The sequence below is a fragment of the Lolium perenne genome, chromosome 7 (assembly GCF_019359855.2).
Source record: "Lolium perenne isolate Kyuss_39 chromosome 7, Kyuss_2.0, whole genome shotgun sequence".
NCBI classification, from domain to species: Eukaryota; Viridiplantae; Streptophyta; class Magnoliopsida; order Poales; family Poaceae; genus Lolium; species Lolium perenne.
The window spans coordinates 327339158-327359295 of NC_067250.2; the positions used below are offsets into that span (position 1 = coordinate 327339158).

A 20138-nucleotide genomic window follows, 5' to 3' on the forward strand; every position below is an offset into this window, starting at 1 on the left:
ATAGTATGGCTCAAAACTTCAAATTGGAAAGTTGTGCTTGATACGTCTCTAACGTATCGATAATTTCTTATGTTCCATGCTACTTTATTGATGATACCTACATGTTTTATACATACTTTATGTCATATTTATGTATTTTCCGGCACTAACCTATTAACGAGATGCCGAAGAGCCAGTTGCTGTTTTCTGCTGTTTTTGGTTTCAGAAATCCTAGTAAGAAAATATTCTTGGAATTGGACGAAATCAACGCCCAGGATCTTATTTTTCCACGAAACTTCCAGAACACCGGGAGAGATACGAAGTGGGGCGACGAGGCGACGCCACACTAGGGCGGCGCGGCCCAAGCCCTGGCCGCGCCGGCCTACTGTGTGGGCCCCTCGCGTCGCCCCTAAACCTACCTCTTCGCCTATAAGAAGCCTTCGTCGATAATAGTTCCAGTACCGAGAGCCACGATACGGAAAACCTTCCAGAGACACCGCCGCCGCCAATCCCATCTCGGGGGATTCAGGAGATCGCCTCTGGCACCCTGCTGGAGAGGGGAATCATCTCCCGGAGGACTCTACACCGCCATGGTCGCCTCCGGAGTGATGTGTGAGTAGTTCATCCCTGGACTATGGGTCCATAGCAGTAGCTAGATAGTCGTCTTCTCCTAATTGTGCTATCATTGTTGGATCTTCTGAGCTACCTAACATGATCAAGATCATCTATCTGTAATACTATATGTTGCGTTTGTTGGGATCCGGTGAATAGAGAATGCTATGTTATGTTGATTATCAATCTATCATCTATGTGTTGTTTATGATCTTGCATGCTCTCCGTTGCTAGTAGAGGCTCTGGCCAAGTTTTTGCTTGTAACTCCATGTCAACACCCGGATTTTTAAGTCCAGATGCCTATTATGCCATTCCTCGCAATCCTAGGAATATTGTTTTTGCGAGACATAATAGATTGATATCATAACACATCATTCATTACAACACATAATCGTCTTACAAATAAAGGATCACATGATCCAATCTTATTACAATAATAGAAGTTCTATAGATCCAGTACATAACACATAGCGGAAGCGAAAGTAGCGTAGTAGTAGTCCATCTATTCCACAGGAAACTGTTGACGTCAGGAGTGATCCTAGTTGTCATAGACGTCCTGTTGTCCTTCTTCCGGGTTCTGGTACTCGTCTTCATAGTCTGGCCATTTGAATAGCCAGGGACACAGCCATGAGTACTTCAAAGTACTCGCAAACTAATACTAAGGTAAACACTATCAACAATAGTAAGGGGGTTCTAAGCTCTAGTTTCATTTGCATAAAGCCAGTTTTATTTCATAAGCACTTTTAATAATCAAAGCCTCTTCAATTAACTAACTCAAGTGGGAACATTAGTGTCATTCCCACAACTCAGTTGTGATTCAAAGTCAAAGTCACCTTTCAGTTCAAATCACAAGTCACCGTTCATATTTTTGGAAAAGTTCTGATGACGGAACAGTATGGCCTTTCCAACTGTCCCTGACCGCGGACGCGGCTATTCGAATAGGTTAAACTCTCTGTAGAGGTTGTACACTTGTGCCACAACAATTGCAATAGTTCGTCAGGGGTAACTGGCCCTGATTTATCGTACGCAGTACGCGAACTACCAATCCTAACCTTTCATTTACATACTCTAGTATAGGCACCTCTCCCCATGAGCTTGGCCTCCCAGTGAAGACACACCGTCAGCCTGGGAACTGCACAGGGCTTGGGCCGGACATTCACCTCATCTCACGTCATTTCACATTCAATGGAGGCAGCCTCGGCATAACCCCTATGATGCTTGTTCAGAGGGAACCCATACTAAAATACATAAGTTTCCAGCTAAGCCTTACCCAGATTCAGGTATTGTGGGGGTACTTGTAAAATTGGAATGGTATCGCATCTGAACCCAACCATCAGTGTTTTTGGTAAAATTCACCAAGTCATTCACCAGTCATATTCACCTTCAAAATCTTTCAATAGAATGACTCATCATTCCAAGGTTTTCAAAGTCATTTCAATTCACAAGTTCCCAAATAGAGTAGTCACTTTTAATATTGAGCACTAGCAACTAGTTATGAGGGGTGCTAATTATCTTGGAGCTTGCTAGGCTAAGTGTGATTCTCTTGTACTACTCAATAATCCAACCTAGTAAATCATAAATCAAAAAGTAACTTTGATAAATAAAATCAAGTAAAGCTTGTAAAGTAAAAACTTGGGATAGGTTCATAAGGTAAAATGTAATGGTGCCTTGCTCTTGTAGAGCTTTGCACTTGGAAAGAATATAAACTTGCAACCAAAATAGTTTGCATTAGTCTAGCTTGCATTGGTAATAGCTTGCCTTGGTTGGTGATGTGATCAAAGTTCTCTTGCTCTTCCTCTTGGTAGAAGACCTCTTCCTCTTGATAGTCTCTGGTACTAGCGTCTATAAACGAATACGAGGATACAATCACCAAACAACACTTAAGTATTCTTAATTAGCCTTATTGGCTCACACAAATGATCTAACATCACTACCTAACATTTAATCACAAGTTATGCTAGGGTTTCCTTATCTAATATTAGGAGAAATAATTTCCTCTCATTGAAAGTTGGAATTAGGGTTTCTCTTTTGGTTTGGAGAAATAATTTCCTCTCATTGAATCTTCTTAAGATTTAATCTTCTCAAATAACCAGGGATGATCACATGTTGACCAAGGTCAACACTTCACACTTATTATTTGAGAAACATGATTTAAATGAGATTCCTCATCTCATGTGATTTAAATAACCATTGTAATTTAAATACTATTTTGATTTAAGTTCCTCAAGTGAGCAAGTATGAACATAAGCAATAGAGGTCATCACATTACTTCATAACACTTGAGAAAATGATTTAAATGAGGTGCTACACCTCATAGATTTAAATTCCTAAAATTTGAAATAGTTTAAATGGACTAGTATGGGCTACATAGCCAATATCTTGCTTCTAGCCCATGATCATGTACAGAACATATATCATATTTTTACATAGTAAATTAGGGTTTGTTAAATGTGAATTACTGCAATTGAATTCACTTCAAAATTCAAATTGGTTGATTTTTAAGATTTATTTGAATACTGAAAAGTCTCTGTTTTTGTTATTTTTGCCATTCAAAATCTACACAAGATATGAGGTTGAGACCAGTGGCAAAATGTAGATAATTTCATGGGCTTTCCATAGATAAGTAGTTTGCTAAATTTGGTGCAGTAGTTTGAAAGTTATTCAAATTTGAATGGGGCACCAGTATTTGAATTTGGATGAAACTAATCATTTGAAATAAACTTAAGTGGGCTAGGCGGGAAACGGGATGGGCCGAAATGGTTTGAAAAGGAGAAGCTGGCCCAGTAACGACGCGGGCCTGCTGACATGGTGGGGTCCAGGTGTAAGTGATGTAGGGATTCGTAGCATAGAAAAAAAAAATTCCTACCGCGAGAACGCAATCCAAGCCAAGATGCAATCTAGAAGATGGGAGCAACGAGGGGATGAACGAGACTAACCCTTGAAGATTTCCAAAGCCTACAAGAGGAGGCTCTCGTTGCTGCGGTAGACGATCACTTGCCGCTTTCAAAAGCGCGTAGAAGATCTTGACGGTGCCACAATCGGGCAAAGACACTGCGTGCACTCGGTCACACGTTCGATGTTGATGACGACGTCCTTCTCCCCGTTCCAGCGGGCAGCGGAAGTAGTAGATCCTCCTCGGAATCCAGGCAGCACAACGGCGTGGTGGCGGTGGTGGTGGAGAACTCCGGCAGGGCTTCGCCTATGCGCTGCGGGAGTTTGTATGTGGAGGAGGTGTAACACCCTACCTTTTAATAAAGGTAAGATACCTGTGTATAGTGCTATTCCCGGGATCACTGATAGCACACACATTACAAAATATAGTAATCATTGCAATAGTATCAAATTACTACATCGTTGATCCAGAGGGTACGATAAAACCTTACAAATTGCATAGTCACATGGACTAGCTCAGAATAAACACAGCGGAAAGTAAATCAGCAATGAGCCTTCATCATCTTCATGTGCCACAGGCAGTCATGTTGGTATGTACACTCGAGATCCTACCACGCACTTCTCCTCAGAAAATCCTGCACGTTTGAATATGCAGCCCCACGAATGGAGGTCAGTACAATGATGTACTGGCAAATGACACTTATATGGTGGCAGTTGTGGGCATGACTATCTACATGATATTTGGCAAGTGGAGTTTAGGCAAATTTGCATAAAGCCAATTTTATCCTACATTTTATTTCAAAATAAAACATTTTTGAAAATCTTTGAGTGACATTATGAAATCACACCATGGTTAAATCCTCCATGGGTTTTAGAATAATCACATGGTTACATCTCCCATGAGTTTTCGAAGGTTGATCAAATTTTAAATACATTCAGAAAAACAATGATGAGATTCTTCCGTACATTCCTTGCCTAGAAGCTCAAATTGTCCGTAACCGGGGACACGGCTAAGATCTTAGGTTTAACTCTCGAGAGTTGTGCACTTTCACCTTACGACCCACCCTTCCCAAGAGAAGAATGAGACAAGATCTTTCAGAAGAAGAATTCAACCATACAAACTAGACTCGTTCCCTTGGCCGTCGCCTCCACCCACTGTCTAGCCACAAGTTGAACCCTCACAACTTACTTAATCCCGGCAGAGCCCATAATACCATAAGGCTGCACTGGAAGCTATCTAAAACATGGACGACATAGTAATCTCTTTAATCCTGGGTGGCCAACCACAAGTGGAACTCACAAGCTTAAAACCCCTCACAGGTAGTAAACCCCCACACAATCCCCTTGTGAAAACCAGGTGTGCAGTCAAAAGCGACCACTCTACAACATGCGAACTCTCAGGGATTCACCACTTCAGCCAACTAGGGGCGTGGACTTCACCACTTCAGCCTACTAGGGGCGTGGACCTGAGCAGCCGCCCACCAATCAACCAATCCACCCAGGTGTTTCATTAGGGTTGTTAATTTTAAATTTTTGAAACACTCACAACCAATAACGAAACAACATTTGGCATTTGATGTTACAAAGCAAAATTAAAGCATCCTAGCAATGGGTTAAGAAGTAGCTACACACTACTAGGTTTGCTAAGCATAGCATAATAATTTACTTTTGAAAACAAAATCCTACCATGCATACTAGTTTCAAAACACTAATGCATAATTAAAATAAGTAGGATTTGAGTGTCACTTGCCTTTTTGGTAGTCGAAGCGCGTTCACTTCTCTTAATCAAAATACGTTACTCTCCGTACAAACTATAACACAGAATATAGCACAACATAAACATACCATTCAACAACAACAACAAAAAGAAACAAACATTCGATATGAACAATCATAGACATGCATGCATGCTATGCACCAATTACTTTCACCAGATAAGTAGTGTGTAAGTGTTGTATTAGGTGTTCTCTGATATGTGCAATGTTAATAAAGTATTCTGGACATTTAATTTGATTTAGAAAAACCATTAATCGAGTATCAACTTAACATATACAACCTTATTAATTAGCTACTGCAAGCATTATGTGTTGTAAAAATATGAATTTGACCTCCCTGGATAGGCTACACTAGTACAAGATTAGACCAATTGGAATTATTCAAAAATAATTTATAGAGTTTGAATTATCTTCGAATTACTGATTCGGATAGATTTTACTAAAGCAAGTTTGCACGTGTATCAAAGTTGTACAAGTCTTATTCCATATTGTAGTACATGATCTGAGGATTCCAGAAAGTACAAAAACGTAAGATTTGGCCTAGTAGATTATTTTATACAAATTTTATAGTATAAAAGGCTTAATTTAACTATTTGAATTATGACGCAAAATCTAACACAAAACCTATACAGTATTACTGCATAAAGTTGTTGTACAGGTTAAGAGCTTTCCAAAACTATAAAATTTGCAAACTTTGACCTAGTGGTTGATTTTATAACGAATTTCTAAGTTGGACACATAATCTGATATTTAAAATTTACATTTAAAATGAGTTTGACCGAGTTTGACTGAGACACTGACTGTACTGATAACTGTATAGTTGACTGCTGACTGTACTGCAGACTGTACTGCTGACTACAGTTTGACTTTGACCGGACTGAGTTGACTATGCTGATGTCATGATGATGTCATAAAGTTGACAGAAAAATTTACTCAGATGGAAAAACTTTCTACAACAAAGTTGTATAGAATTAATAGATCTATTTAACGCACAAATTACTTTTCACAACGGATTAATGAGTTTGACAAGATCTGAGTTATACCTTATAAGATCTAAATCTTGTAACGCGATTTTCTCCTTGCTCGGTGAACGAAACAAGGTGAGACTCGCGGCAATGGAAAGGTCTTGACGAGAGGAACAACTTCCGTGTTGAAGTCATAACGATTCGAGATAGTTTTGAAACTCGATTTGGCTCCGGTTGACTCGAAATAGATCTGTAGATGAGCGATAAATCCGTACGTCAAATCGAAAAACTTTCAACATGAAAGTTGTAGAGGATGATCAGATCTACATACTCACCAAAGGAATTTGGATTTCGTGGAACGAGCACGAACTAATTGAAGATTCCCTTTGTCAGACCTGACGCCTTGCGATACGAAATTATCCATGTATGGTGGACGAAAAGAGATGAGATTGGTCGGGATTGAAAGATCTCGACGAGGTCTACAACTTTCGTGTAGAGCCCGAAGCGATTTGAAGTGGTTTAGGGGGTCAAAGCAACGAGTTAAAATTCGTTGATCTCGAAATGATTTCGAGAGGAGGAAAGGGAAAACTAAACTGCGACATGGTGGTGGCTTTATATAGGTCATAGGTCGGTGGAAAAGTGGGCCTCAAAGTTACGAACGCGTAGAAACAAACGGATCTGAAATCGGAGTTATGTAGCTCAAGAAAATTATGTTTAAGTGAAGATAAGATTTTGCCAAAACAAAAATGGTTGCCATCACGTAAGCGAACACGACCGACTCGGTCCTGGCTTCGCTCCGGCTAGGCCGGTCGGCTGACTGGGCCTGGCTGGCCGGCCCAGTTCGGCTTTCTTTTTTTTTCTTTTTATTTTTACTTGTTTCTTTTATAAAATTAGTTTTACAATTCCGATTTGAGTGAAACGAAATTCTACGAGTTTGTAAAATTATTTTTCGCAGAATAGGACAATAAAAGGATTTAAATTTTATAAATTTAAGTTTTATATTATTTTATTACTACTATGCCATTATGGCTATATGTGAATAGTTTCAACATACACATACCAAAAAAAATTGTAAAAATCAAAATAGTGTTTTAGGACAACAAGGAACCTGTTTAAAAATCCATTTGTGAAAATAAAATAATAATTATATACACTTGGTCATATTGGAAACTTGGGCAATATTTTGCAAATAAAATTTTCTCGCATTTTGTTTTCTCAAATAAAAATGCATTAAGGATTTGAAAACTTTGGAAGCAAGGATATGTTTGATTTTGAAAATACTTTAAAATCAATAGTTTTAAAAATACTAGTTTTGGGATTAACTTGTAAGTAACTATAAAAAGTTTTATTTCTTTGTGAATTTTCAATCAAGTTCAAACAATCAAGCATTAAATTTATTTTTATTTCACATTCCAAAATTTAGAAAATTTCGGGATGTGACAGACTACCACCCTTAAAAGAAATCTCGTCCTCGAGATTTGAGAAAGGCTAGAAAGAAAAGGTTTTGGGTTCAGGTCTTCTAATAGGTTCATACTCACTATTGCTTCTTTTCGAACATCTCCGAGGAGATTTTGGAAGGTTAGCCTTGGGCTTGAAAAACGTTACACTAAACCATATGCCCTCAACTGTGTCCATAGTTATGATAGTACTCCTTCCATGGGTTCTATTTTTTTACGTGGGTATATGAAAACTCCTTGTGATACCTTCTCCAAATACCATCTCATGCGGCATCTCGTGTAATCCATAATCTAAGGGTACATCTTCTACCACCCTTAAAAGAGACTTTTGTTAGGTAGTCTTAGGTCTTGGATTTGGGCTAAGTTCATCTTGGATATGACATGGCACATCCGAGGATAGGGCTTGACAATGGGTCATCTTGTGAAAAACATCTATGGCTTCTGGGTTAACATCCAATATGTGAATGTTTATTCACATATGGTGAATAACATATCTCTTGTAAGTGACTTGACTAGGCTTTTTCTCATGGTTGGGGTTCTGATCCATATAGGATGGTGGTTGATCTAATTTTGACACCGAGGGGTCACTCTTTGGGTCAAATAGGAGATCAAGATGAGAGGACTTCACGACTTTCCTCATCTTTGTTTATTGGTATCTTTGACAGCCTTCCACCACTCTTGATCTAGTGGCTAGATCTTCAAACTAAATGTAGTCCTACGTTTGGCAGCACTTGCCTACTATAAGGTCATAATATATATTCGCCCTATGGTTCAGGCTTAACAGCGATGTATCTCTTGTAGGTACTTCTCTCTAGATTTACCATTCCTCATAACAAGAGCGAACAATATGAGTAGTCGTCATGGGGGCCAATCCATGTCGCACCCAATCATTTCCCTGCTTTCAGTTTGGTATATCTCGCATTCTAACTCTTGGTCAACCTCCCAATTTTGGCAAAAACTTTCATGGAATATTGAATCAATGTTTCAATCCCCATTATTGAATTGTTTTTGAAAACACTTCTATCGATCCTTAACTAGGGTTTTGCGTATCTCACATCCTATGCTTCTTCATCTTGATAGGAACATGAAGGTTGGTTTCACCAATGTTGTTTTCATGGCGAGTTGCCGAGAAAACATTCTCTGGGTTGGGTATAGATGAGAATAGATAGAAGGATTCTAAAGAAGATTCCTACCCAAACACAACAGATCATGGCAAAAACTGTTATCACCAGAATTTGACCGAGTCAGAGGTGGGCCGCGATCAAGATGGGCTTAAAGATTATACATGGAAGAATATACGTGGATCGGCCTTATGCACAACGTTTGGGCTAGCGTGCCCTTGTATCTGTAATATAGTAGATCGCATCTTAGATTAGAAGATAGAGTTTGACCCGTGCACGGTTAGGCGCACGCCTAAATTAGAAAGTCCCCTGGACTATAAATATGTATCTAGGGTTGATGGAATAAACAACAACCAACGTTCAACCACAAATCAATCTCGGCGCATCGCCAACTCCTTCGTCTCGAGGGTTTCTACCGGTAAGCATCATGCTGCCTAGATCGCATTTTGCGATCTAGGCAGCATAAGCTTATTTACGTTGTTCATGCGTTGCTCGTACTGAAGCCTTTTTGATGGCGAGCAACGTAGTTATCTTAGATATGTTAGGGTTAGCATTGTTCTTCGTATCATATGCTATCGTAGTGCAACCCTTGCATATCTAGCCGCCCTCACACCTATCTTAGGTGTGGGGGCGGCACCCCGCTTGATCATTATTTAGTAGATCCGATCCGTTACGGTTGCTCCTTGTTCTTCAAGGATTAGTTTAATATCTGCAATAGTTAGGCCTTACAAAGGGTTGGAGGATCCAGCGGCACGTAGGGTGTCGTTTGCTAGTCCTAGACAGGATGTTCCGGGGATCAACCTCGTGTTGGTTTTTAGGCCTTGTCTAGGATCGGCTTACGATCACCGTGCGTGGCCGCGAGGCCCAATCGTGAGTAGGATGATCCGATTATGCGGTGAAAACCCTAAATCGTCGTAGATTGCTTTAGCTTTATCTTGATCAAGCAGGACCACCATATATTCGTGCACCTCGTACGAATCATGGGTGGATCGGCTCCTTGAGCCGATTCACAGGATAACCTGAGAGCCGATCGAGGCTCGTATTTAATGTTTACGTGTATGCCATGCAGGAAACTAAGCGAGGCATCTCCATCACCTTCCCGACTGTATAGGTCAGTGGCACGCCCTGCATCAGCATCGGACGTGTGTACCAGAGGCTTTGCGGGCCGTCGCTCGGAGGGACCAGGGCCAGCCGCAGCCCTAAGTTGTTCCCGGCTCTACTGTGTTGCCCGTCGCTGCTCGCCGGTGGGTTTTGACCGCAACACATTCTGGCACACCCGGTGGGACAAGCTTCGTCATCAACCACGGCGCCATCTACATCTGAGATGGCGGACGGCACTCCAGTCATGTACGAGGATCTGACCGACGAGCTCAAGAAGAAGTATGACGAGGTCAAAGCAATCCTCGAGGCCGACCTCATCGGCTCTTTCCACAGAACCCGTTCACATGGCATCAGGTGGAAGGGGTTCTCGCCTAATGGTGCACTCGATGGGATAGACCTCTCTGCCCCGTCAGAAGAATGAACCAGGTCCCTACGTCAGGAGATCAACTACCTGGTGGCTCACTCGCTGCACCGCCACTCTGAGAACCTGGTGAACACTCTGGAGCGTGTCGCTCTCCGGGTGATCCAGGAGATCATGAGGCACCAGTACTCTCCGTCCGGCCCAGCACTCGCGACAGACCCAGGAGAGATGCCACTCCAGTCCCGTCCACCGCTGCCATTTGCGTTGGCAGCACCAGAAGTGCCGAATTCACCGGCATTCGTCGTCTACAAGATCGGTGGTGACCCTAGTGACTGCCAGTTCTTGCATGAGGCGCCTAAGGAGACCCCTCACGGGTACATGTGCACATACGTGCCAGACTGCGGTAACTGGGCGCTCACAAACCAGGCCGCAACATCAGGGACTTCTGGGAAAGCAGGAGGAACGTCGGCAACAGATCTTGAGAAGCAGACGTGGCTAGCTAAATATGCCACCCCGACGAACCTCCAGAGCACAGCTCCTGCAGTTGGCTCAGAGCTGGAAAAGCAAGCATGGCTGGCTAAGTACGCCACCCCGGCGAATCTTCAGAGTTCGACTCCTGCAGCCAGCACCGCGGATCAGATCAGCACGATCCTCAGGGACCAGTTCGGCATGGTGCCGAAAAGGAGGACAATCGGCTATTCCAAGCCGTACCCCGATGAATACGAGTTGGTCCCGCTACCACCCAAGTATCGGCTCCCTGACTTCTCCAAGTTTAGTGGATCAGATGGTTCCAGCTCCATCGAGCATGTGAGCCGATATTTGGCACAGCTAGGAACGGCCTCAGCGTCGGATCCACTACGCGTGAGGTTCTTCGCTCAGTCCCTCACGGGATCGGCTTTCGGGTGGTACACTTCGTTGCCACCAGACTCGATCCGGACTTGGAATCAGTTGGAAGAGCAGTTCCACATGCAGTTTCACTCAGAAGCTTCCGAGTCTGGCCTTGCCGATCTGGCACAAATACGTCAGAAGCGTGGAGAAACTGTGGCAGAATATATCCAGCGCGTCAGAAATCTAAGGAACCGATGTTATTCGGCTCGTGTGACTGAAAAAGAAGCAGTCGAATTGGCAGTGGTGGGCCTTGCCTCACAAATCAAGGACATGGCCTCCCAAGCAGACTATCCTTCACTGGCGCACATGGTTCGAAGCGTCGGCATATGAACAGCGCCACCCGGACCTGTACCAGGATAAATTCAAGCGTGCAGTAGTCCTGGTCGAGGCAGAGGAAGACGAAGTTGCTGCGGGAGATCAAGAGGTAGCAGTGGCTGAATGGACTCGGGGGGCAACCCCCGTGTCCTGCAAATGGGTTAAGCCACCAGGCCCGCCCAGAGGGTTTGATTTTGACGTGACCAAAACTGAGCAAATCTTCGACCTCCTGCTCAAGGAGAAGCAGTTGAAGATACCCGAAGGTCTCAAATTCCCCACGGTTCAGGAGCTGAATGGAAAGCCATACTGCAAATGGCATAATTCGCTCTCCCATGCCACCAACGACTGCAGGGTGTGGCGTCAGCAGATCCAAATGGCGATAGAACAAGGACGACTGATTTTCAACCAGTACGCCATGAAGGTCGACACTCACCCCTTCCCCGCCGTTAACATGGTGGAGTGCACTTACCCTGAAGGTTGCCAGCCGGGATCCTCGTTCAGTATCAACATGATAGGACCTGGGCACCACTCTGGCAAGGATGGAGACGAGGGCAGCTGCTCTCGTAGCAAGGACACAGAGGAGGCCGCTCCACGCGATCGGCTCCGTCATGATGGCAAGCGCTACGTCACAGAGGGAGAAGTGAAGAACATAAGATATCAGCGACCCCTCTCTGATCACCTCCTCAACAAGTATGTGAGTCAGTATGACCAACGCCGGCGATCCAGCGATGATGATGAAAGAGATCGTCTGGCTAGAGAAGCCAGAAGACATCGTCGGTATGATCACGATGAGGAGGAGTGCGAGCGCCGTGCCAAGGAAAAGACAAGGGAGCAAGGCGACGAAGATAGGCATTGGGACTGCCCCTTCTTCAGACACTGCTAGAATTCAGGAATGAGCCGATTGCCCACAATCGGCAATTGCCCAGAATGCAACCAGAAGAAGAAGGAGGCAGCCAACGTGTCCGTGTTCAAACGTCTAGGGCCTCCCCCAACACAAAGCAAACGCGCTGAGTCCCCTCGTTTGGAAGATCTCGAGGATTCAGAAGACGAGGGAGAAGAAGAAGAAGACAGGTACCACCGTCCAAGGTGGTGCCCTGATGGACTCAGCCCCTTCCCAAAAGCGTAGGGTTCAGCGATTACGTGGCTTGGAGGAAGCCGAAAGGTTATACCTGCATACGCTAAGGAAGGCGCGACCTGATCTGGCTGCGAAAGTTCAGCGAACCCTAGATGAAGAGGGTCGTCCACGAAAAATGGAGTGGCGCCCCAAGCAAAGGAAAGCCGATGATGAAACATCGGCTGGCACAAACATGGTGCTCATCCTTCCAATGGAGGTTAGCGCTCCAGTATTAAACGATGCGCTTAAGGTGGACGACAGCGAGTGCATCGACATGACAAAGGATGAGGGTGGGTTGGTCTTATCCACCGGCCTGACCGTGTAGCAAGAACAAACCGATGAGCAAACGTGGAGAGGCCGATCCTTGGGATCGGCCCCAAAGATCTATGAAGGAACATTACAGAGCCTTCATTAAGCGCTTCAATCAATATGGAGGCCGATTCCAGCAATCGGCCAAAATTATCTTCACCACATGTTCTGCTTACATGCAACGTCGATCTACTGGGCGGCGGTTTACGTCGGCTGATGAGTCAGGGAAAAGCAACATTAGTCCTACCAAAACAGACGTGCAAATACGGTGCCTTGGCTAGACTGCAGAGCCGATATCTGCAGTTACCTGTCAGCTTCGGCTCGGGGGGCACCTAATCAGAGGAACATGTGCAGATGAACACATAAGCAGTGAAATATTGGGGGCCGATTAAAAAAATCGGCTAGTAAATTTTTTTTTTTCAGCCATGATGATATACAGCCGATGCAAGGGCATCGACTTTAGAACTAAGGAACAAAGCCGATGCACAGTCATCGACTCTAGTACAGTTACACAAGACCAAGACCTACCGGCTACGTGCTCAAGGCTCACTTTTTCGCCAAGATGGTTTTCAGTTCGGCCTCAAGAATTTCTGTTTCCTTGAAGGGAATGTACAATGAGAAGCAGCCTCAGCTGCAATGAGCCGACCACCCTTTGCGTCAGTTAAGCTGTTGGTGTTTCGTCTACAACATCGGCGTTCAGTGGAAGAAAGCTGATCAACGAGGGCAAGTTTGGTTGACTCTTCATGGTGGCGATCTCGGATTACCAGGTTACCTAAGGTCAAAGCCTTTTTGTTTGGCCTGTGCATCCTCGCCGGTATTCTCGCCTTGATTAAGGCTTGGGGGGCAACTAACTTGGTAGATGCTCTGTTTTTGGAGCCGATTGGAGTTGCATCGGCTGACCCTGCACCGTGATCTTCTCCGAAAGCAGTGAGGTGTTGCAGAAGAAGACTGCTAAAGCTACGGAGAGGAGCTGGAAAAGGAGGCCGTCGGCTTTTACCGGTTTTGGACCGTCCTGTTGCTGCAAGAAAAGGAAAGAGACTGGATTCTCAAAATAGCCGATGAATAGTCATCGGCTATAGGATTGCGAAATATCACGGTCAGGTATCAAATCACAGTCTGAATTTGAGAAGTGCTTGACTGACGGTCTGATCGATGTCTGAGTCCGGCTTCATGGGCGTCTAAGGAAGAAAAATCCGATACGTTGCTATCGGTCTTGGTGTGGCAAGCGGAAGGATTGAAATTGGATTAATTGAAAGATGAATTGGAAGAACAATTTTCGTTAATTCAAAGGGGCGGCTTTACAGGAAAGAGCCGATGGCTCTCAAAAGAGGGATCTGGTGCCTAGTGCACTGCTACTACTAGTCCTACTCTACTAGTTGTCGCTGTCCTCATCGTCGCCGTCGTCGATGTCGTCGGCGCTGCTCCCGGGAAGTTCCTCGTCGCTACTGCCCCAGCCCTCGGCCGGAGCTTCGTCTTCCTCGTCATCATCATCATCCTCGCTGTCCGCCCAAGAGCGGAAGCGCTTTGTTGGCGGGTACCCGATGGAGGAGGAGGATTCATCCTCCTCCTCCTCCTCCTCCTCCTCGTCATCATCATCGTCTTCGCTGTCCGCCCAAGCGCGGAATCGCTTTGCCGGCAGAAGCTTAGCGGGGGAGGAGGGGCCGCACTCCTCCTTCTCTTCTTCTTCCTCTGCTTCTTCTTCTTCCCCCTTCCCGTCGGAAGAGGTGGGTTTCACCCAGGGATGGAGGTCATCTTCGCTTTCGCTTATCAGCTCCCCTTCGATGAGGAACTTGAGGTCGTCTTCCCCATCTGTCAGAGGCAGGTCGCCGTCTGGTCCATGATCGGAGTTCCACTCCGGCTCGCTCGAGGAGAAGGATTGGAGAGAGAGGCCGGAGGAGACGGAGGAAGAGGAAGACATTGCTACAGGGGAAGAGGGTTTTTTGATGCCGATAGCTAGAACAGAGGAAGGGGATGAAGAGGGCTAATCGATCGGCATGGTTAAATAATGAGGAGCCCGGTGGAGATTTAATGCCATTGCAGTTTCCGAGGAGGTGATGCTAAAGCTATCGAATTTTGCAGAGAAGCTGAGAAGACAGGGCATCATGATGAAGGATACTGCAACGGTTCTGCTCTGCCACGACATGACCCCTCGAAGGAGAAACTGAGTGGTTTTGAAATTATCATTACCAAAACCAGGGGGGCATGTGTTATCACCAGAATTTGACCGAGTCAGAGGTGGGCCGCGATCAAGATGGGCTTAAAGATTATACATGGAAGAATATACGTGGATCGGCCTTATGCATAACGTTTGGGCTAGCGTGCCCTTGTATCTGTAATATAGTAGATCGCATCTTAGATTAGAAGATAGAGTTTGACCCGTGCACGGTTAGGCGCACGCCTAAATTAGAAAGTCCCCTGGACTATAAATATGTATCTAGGGTTGATGGAATAAACAACAACCAACGTTCAACCACAAATCAATCTCGGCGCATCGCCAACTCCTTCGTCTCGAGGGTTTCTACCGGTAAGCATCATGCTGCCTAGATCGCATCTTGCGATCTAGGCAGCATAAGCTTATTTACGTTGTTCATGCGTTGCTCGTACTGAAGCCTTTTTGATGGCGAGCAACGTAGTTATCTTAGATATGTTAGGGTTAGCATTGTTCTTCGTATCATATGCTATCGTAGTGCAACCCTTGCATATCTAGCCGCCCTCACACCTATCTTAGGTGTGGGGGCGGCACCCCGCTTGATCATTATTTAGTAGATCCGATCCGTTACGGTTGCTCCTTGTTCTTCAAGGATTAGTTTAATATCTGCAATAGTTAGGCCTTACAAAGGGTTGGAGGATCCAGCGGCACGTAGGGTGTCGTTTGCTAGTCCTAGACAGGATGTTCCGGGGATCAACCTCGTGTTGGTTTTTAGGCCTTGTCTAGGATCGGCTTACGATCACCGTGCGTGGCCGCGAGGCCCAATCGTGAGTAGGATGATCCGATTATGCGGTGAAAACCCTAAATCGTCGTAGATCGCTTTAGCTTTATCTTGATCAAGCAGGACCACCATATATTCGTGCACCTCGTACGAATCATGGGTGGATCGGCTCCTTGAGCCGATTCACAGGATAACCTGAGAGCCGATCGAGGCTCGTATTTAATGTTTACGTGTATGCCATGCAGGAAACTAAGCGAGGCATCTCCATCACCTTCCTGACCAGGTATAGGTCAGGTGGCACGCCCTTGCATCAGCATCGGACGTGTGTACCAGAGGCTTTGCGGGCCGTCGCTCGGAGGGACCAGGGCCAGCCGCAGCCCTAAGTTGTTCCCGGCTCTACTGTGTTGCCCGTCGCTGCTCGCCGGTGGGTTTTGACCGCAACAAAAACATCTTACAAACAACATCTAACAAGCATCAAGCAACATGTTTCAAACACAAAATAACTAGTATGGTCATACCTCAATTTGGTAAGATCAATACTTGGTTACTTTATCGTTGGTTCCCTAAAAGAGAACTAATGGTGGTCTAGTCTACTTCTATATTGGATGCATCAATATTCTACTCCTTCGGTGTATCTTCGTGTATTGTGTTGTCTGCATCGAAGTCTTTCTTCAGGTGTCTTCATTGGTCTTCCATGAAACACTTCTTATGGAATTGAAAATTTGCATATGAAGCATCAGTCCCTCAGTTCAGGCACAAAGTCATCCTCTCTACTTCATTGATGGTTTTCATAAAGTGGGTCATCTAAGGTGAGAGGAAAACAATTTTGAAGATTAAGTAGATGAGAATACAAGAGGTTCAAAATCCAAACATATTTTTAATTGAAATAGGATTAGACAAAATTTTCATCCTAGGGTCTTCCTATTTCTAATCCAAACCTAGGGTCTCGATCCTACAGGCAACACTATGCTCTAATACCATTCTGTAACACCCTACCTTTTAATAAAGGTAAGATACCTGTGTATAGTGCTATTCCCGGGATCACTGATAGCACACACATTACAAAATATAGTAATCATTGCAATAGTATCAAATTACTACATCGTTGATCCAGAGGGTACGATAAAACCTTACAAATTGCATAGTCACATGGACTAGCTCAGAATAAACACAGCGGAAAGTAAATCAGCAATGAGCCTTCATCATCTTCATGTGCCACAGGCAGTCATGTTGGTATGTAGACTCGAGATCCTACCACGCACTTCTCCTCAGAAAATCCTGCATGTTTGAATATGCAGCCCCACGAATGGAGGTCAGTACAATGATGTACTGGCAAATGACACTTATATGGTGGCAGTTGTGGGCATGACTATCTACATGATATTTGGCAAGTGGAGTTTAGGCAAATTTGCATAAAGCCAATTTTATCCTACATTTTATTTCAAAACAAAACATTTTTGAAAATCTTTGAGTGACATTATGAAATCACACCATGGTTAAATCCTCCATGGGTTTTAGAATAATCACATGGTTACATCTCCCATGAGTTTTCGAAGGTTGATCAAATTTTAAATACATTCAGAAAAACAATGATGAGATTCTTCCGTATATTCCTTGCCTAGAAGCTCAAATTGCCCGTAACCGGGGACACGGCTAAGATCTTAGGTTTAACTCTCGAGAGTTGTGCACTTTCACCTTACGACCCACCCTTCCCAAGAGAAGAATGAGATAAGATCTTTCAGAAGAAGAATTCAACCATACAAACTAGACTCGTTCCCTTGGCCGTCGCCTCCACCCACTGTCTAGCCACAAGTTGAACCCTCACAACTTACTTAATCCCGGCAGAGCCCATAATACCATAAGGCTGCACTGGAAGTTATCTAAAACATGGATGACATAGTAATCTCTTTAATCCTGGGTGGCCAACCACAAGTGGAACTCACAAGCTTAAAACCCCTCACATGTAGTAAACCCCCACACGATCCCCTGGTGAAAACCAGGTGTGCAGTCAAAAGCGACCACTCTACAACATGCGAACTCTCAGGGATTCACCACTTCAGCCAACTAGGGGCGTGGACTTCACCACTTCAGCCTACTAGGGGCGTGGACCTGAGCAGCCGCCCACCAATCAACCAATCTACCCAGGTGTTTCATTAGGGTTGTTAATTTTAAATTTTTGAAACACTCACAACCAATAACGAAACAACATTTGGCATTTGATGTTGCAAAGCAAAATTAAAGCATCCTAGCAATGGGTTAAGAAGTAGCTACACACTACTAGGTTTGCTAAGCATAGCATAATAATTTACTTTTGAAAACAAAATCCTACCATGCATACTAGTTTCAAAACACTAATGCATAATTAAAATAAGTAGGATTTGAGTGTCACTTGCCTTTTTGGTAGTCGAAGCGCGTTCACTTCTCTTAATCAAAATACGTTACTCTCCGTACAAACTATAACACAGAATATAGCACAACATAAACATACCATTCAACAACAACAACAAAAAGAAACAAACATTCGATATGAACAATCATAGACATGCATGCATGCTATGCACCAATTACTTTCACCAGATAAGTAGTGTGTAAGTGTTGTATTAGGTGTTCTCTGATATGTGCAATGTTAATAAAGTATTCTGGACATTTAATTTGATTTAGAAAAACCATTAATCGAGTATCAACTTAACATATACAACCTTATTAATTAGCTACTGCAAGCATTATGTGTTGTAAAAATATGAATTTGACCTCCCTGGATAGGCTACACTAGTACAAGATTAGACCAATTGGAATTATTCAAAAATAATTTATAGAGTTTGAATTATCTTCGAATTACTGATTCGGATAGATTTTACTAAAGCAAGTTTGTACGTGTATCAAAGTTGTACAATTCTTACTCCATGTTGTAGTACATGATCTGAGGATTCCAGAAAGTACAAAAACGTAAGATTTGGCCTAGTAGATTATTTTATACAAATTTTATAGTATAAAAGGCTTAATTTAACTATTTGAATTATGACATAAAATCTAACACAAAACCTATACAGTATTATTGCATAAAGTTGTTGTACAGGTTAAGAGCTTTCCAAAACTATAAAATTTGCAAAATTTGACCTAGTGGTTGATTTTATAACGAATTTCTAAGTTGGACACATAATCTGATATTTAAAATTTACATTTAAAATGAGTTTGACCGAGTTTGACTGAGACACTGATCAGATCTTGATAATCGTATAGTTGATCGCTGATCGTATCTGATCAGATATGATCTTCTTGACTGCAGTTTGACTTTGACCGGACTGAGTTGACTATGCTGATGTTATGATGATGTCATAAAGTTGACAGAAAATTTTACTCAGATGGAAAAACTTTCTACAACAAAGTTGTATAGAATTAATAGATCTATTTAACGCACAAATTACTTTTCACAACGGATTAATGAGTTTAACAAGATCTGAGTTATACCTTATAAGATCTGAATCTTGTAACGCGATTTTCTCTTTGCTCGGTGAACGAAACAAGGTGAGACTCGCGGCAATGGAAAGGTCTTGACGAGAGGAACAACTTCCGTGTTGAAGTCATGACGATTCGAGGTAGTTTTGAAACTCGATTTGGCTCCGGTTGACTCGAAATAGATCTGTAGATGAGCGATAAATCCGTACGTCAAATCGAAAAACTTTCAACATGAAAGTTGTAGAGGATGATCAGATCTACATACTCACCAAAGAAATTTGGATTTCGTGGAACGAGCACGAACTAATTGAAGATTCCCTTTGTCAGACCTGACGCCTTGCGATACGAAATTATCCGTGTATGGTGGACGAATAGAGATGAGATTGGTCGGGATTGAAAGATCTCGACGAGATCTACAACTTTCGTGTAGAGCCCGAAGCGATTTGAAGTGGTTTAGGGGGTCAAAGCAACGAGTTAAAATTCGTTGATCTAGGATTTCGAGAGGAGGAAACGGAAAACGAAACTGCAACGTGGTGGTGGCTTTATATAGGCCATAGGTCGGTGGAAAAAGTGGGCCTCAAAGTTACGAACGCGTAGAAATAAACGGATCTGAAATCGGAGTTGTGTAGCTCAAGAAAACTATGTTTAAGTGAAGATAAGATTTTGCCAAAACAAAAAGGGTAGCACTACGTAAAGACCAACCTCTCCAAAGGGAACTAAACTAGCAAGGTAACGACACGTGTACGTACGGGAGCTCCAACCGAGCGAGCGTGAGCAAGCCGTTTCGGGCGCGTGGCCGAGTCGCGCGAGCGCACAGATCGCCTGGGCAAGTACTTCCGTACTTCCGTTATGCGCGCGTGTGA

General features: G+C 43.7%; 3 long non-coding RNA genes across 3 annotated transcripts; all 3 read right to left on the reverse strand.

The window, feature by feature from the left end:
• Positions 1-2248: 2248 nt before the first annotated feature.
• LOC127312902 (uncharacterized) lies at positions 2249-3630 on the reverse strand. The gene is made up of 2 exons (XR_007858670.2): positions 3528-3630; positions 2249-2433 (listed from the first exon to the last, which is right to left on the reverse strand). It is a non-coding gene; the product is annotated as an uncharacterized lncRNA (long non-coding RNA).
• A 269-nt stretch (positions 3631-3899) lies between these two features.
• Positions 3900-6836, reverse strand: LOC127312899 (uncharacterized). Its single transcript, XR_007858668.2, has 4 exons — positions 6559-6836; positions 6302-6473; positions 5234-5294; positions 3900-4118 (listed from the first exon to the last, which is right to left on the reverse strand). It is a non-coding gene; the product is annotated as an uncharacterized lncRNA (long non-coding RNA).
• Positions 6837-16832: 9996 nt separating this feature from the next.
• LOC127312901 (uncharacterized) lies at positions 16833-19913 on the reverse strand. Its single transcript, XR_007858669.2, has 4 exons — positions 19545-19913; positions 19288-19459; positions 18213-18273; positions 16833-17097 (listed from the first exon to the last, which is right to left on the reverse strand). It is a non-coding gene; the product is annotated as an uncharacterized lncRNA (long non-coding RNA).
• Between the last annotated feature and the right edge of the window lie 225 nt (positions 19914-20138).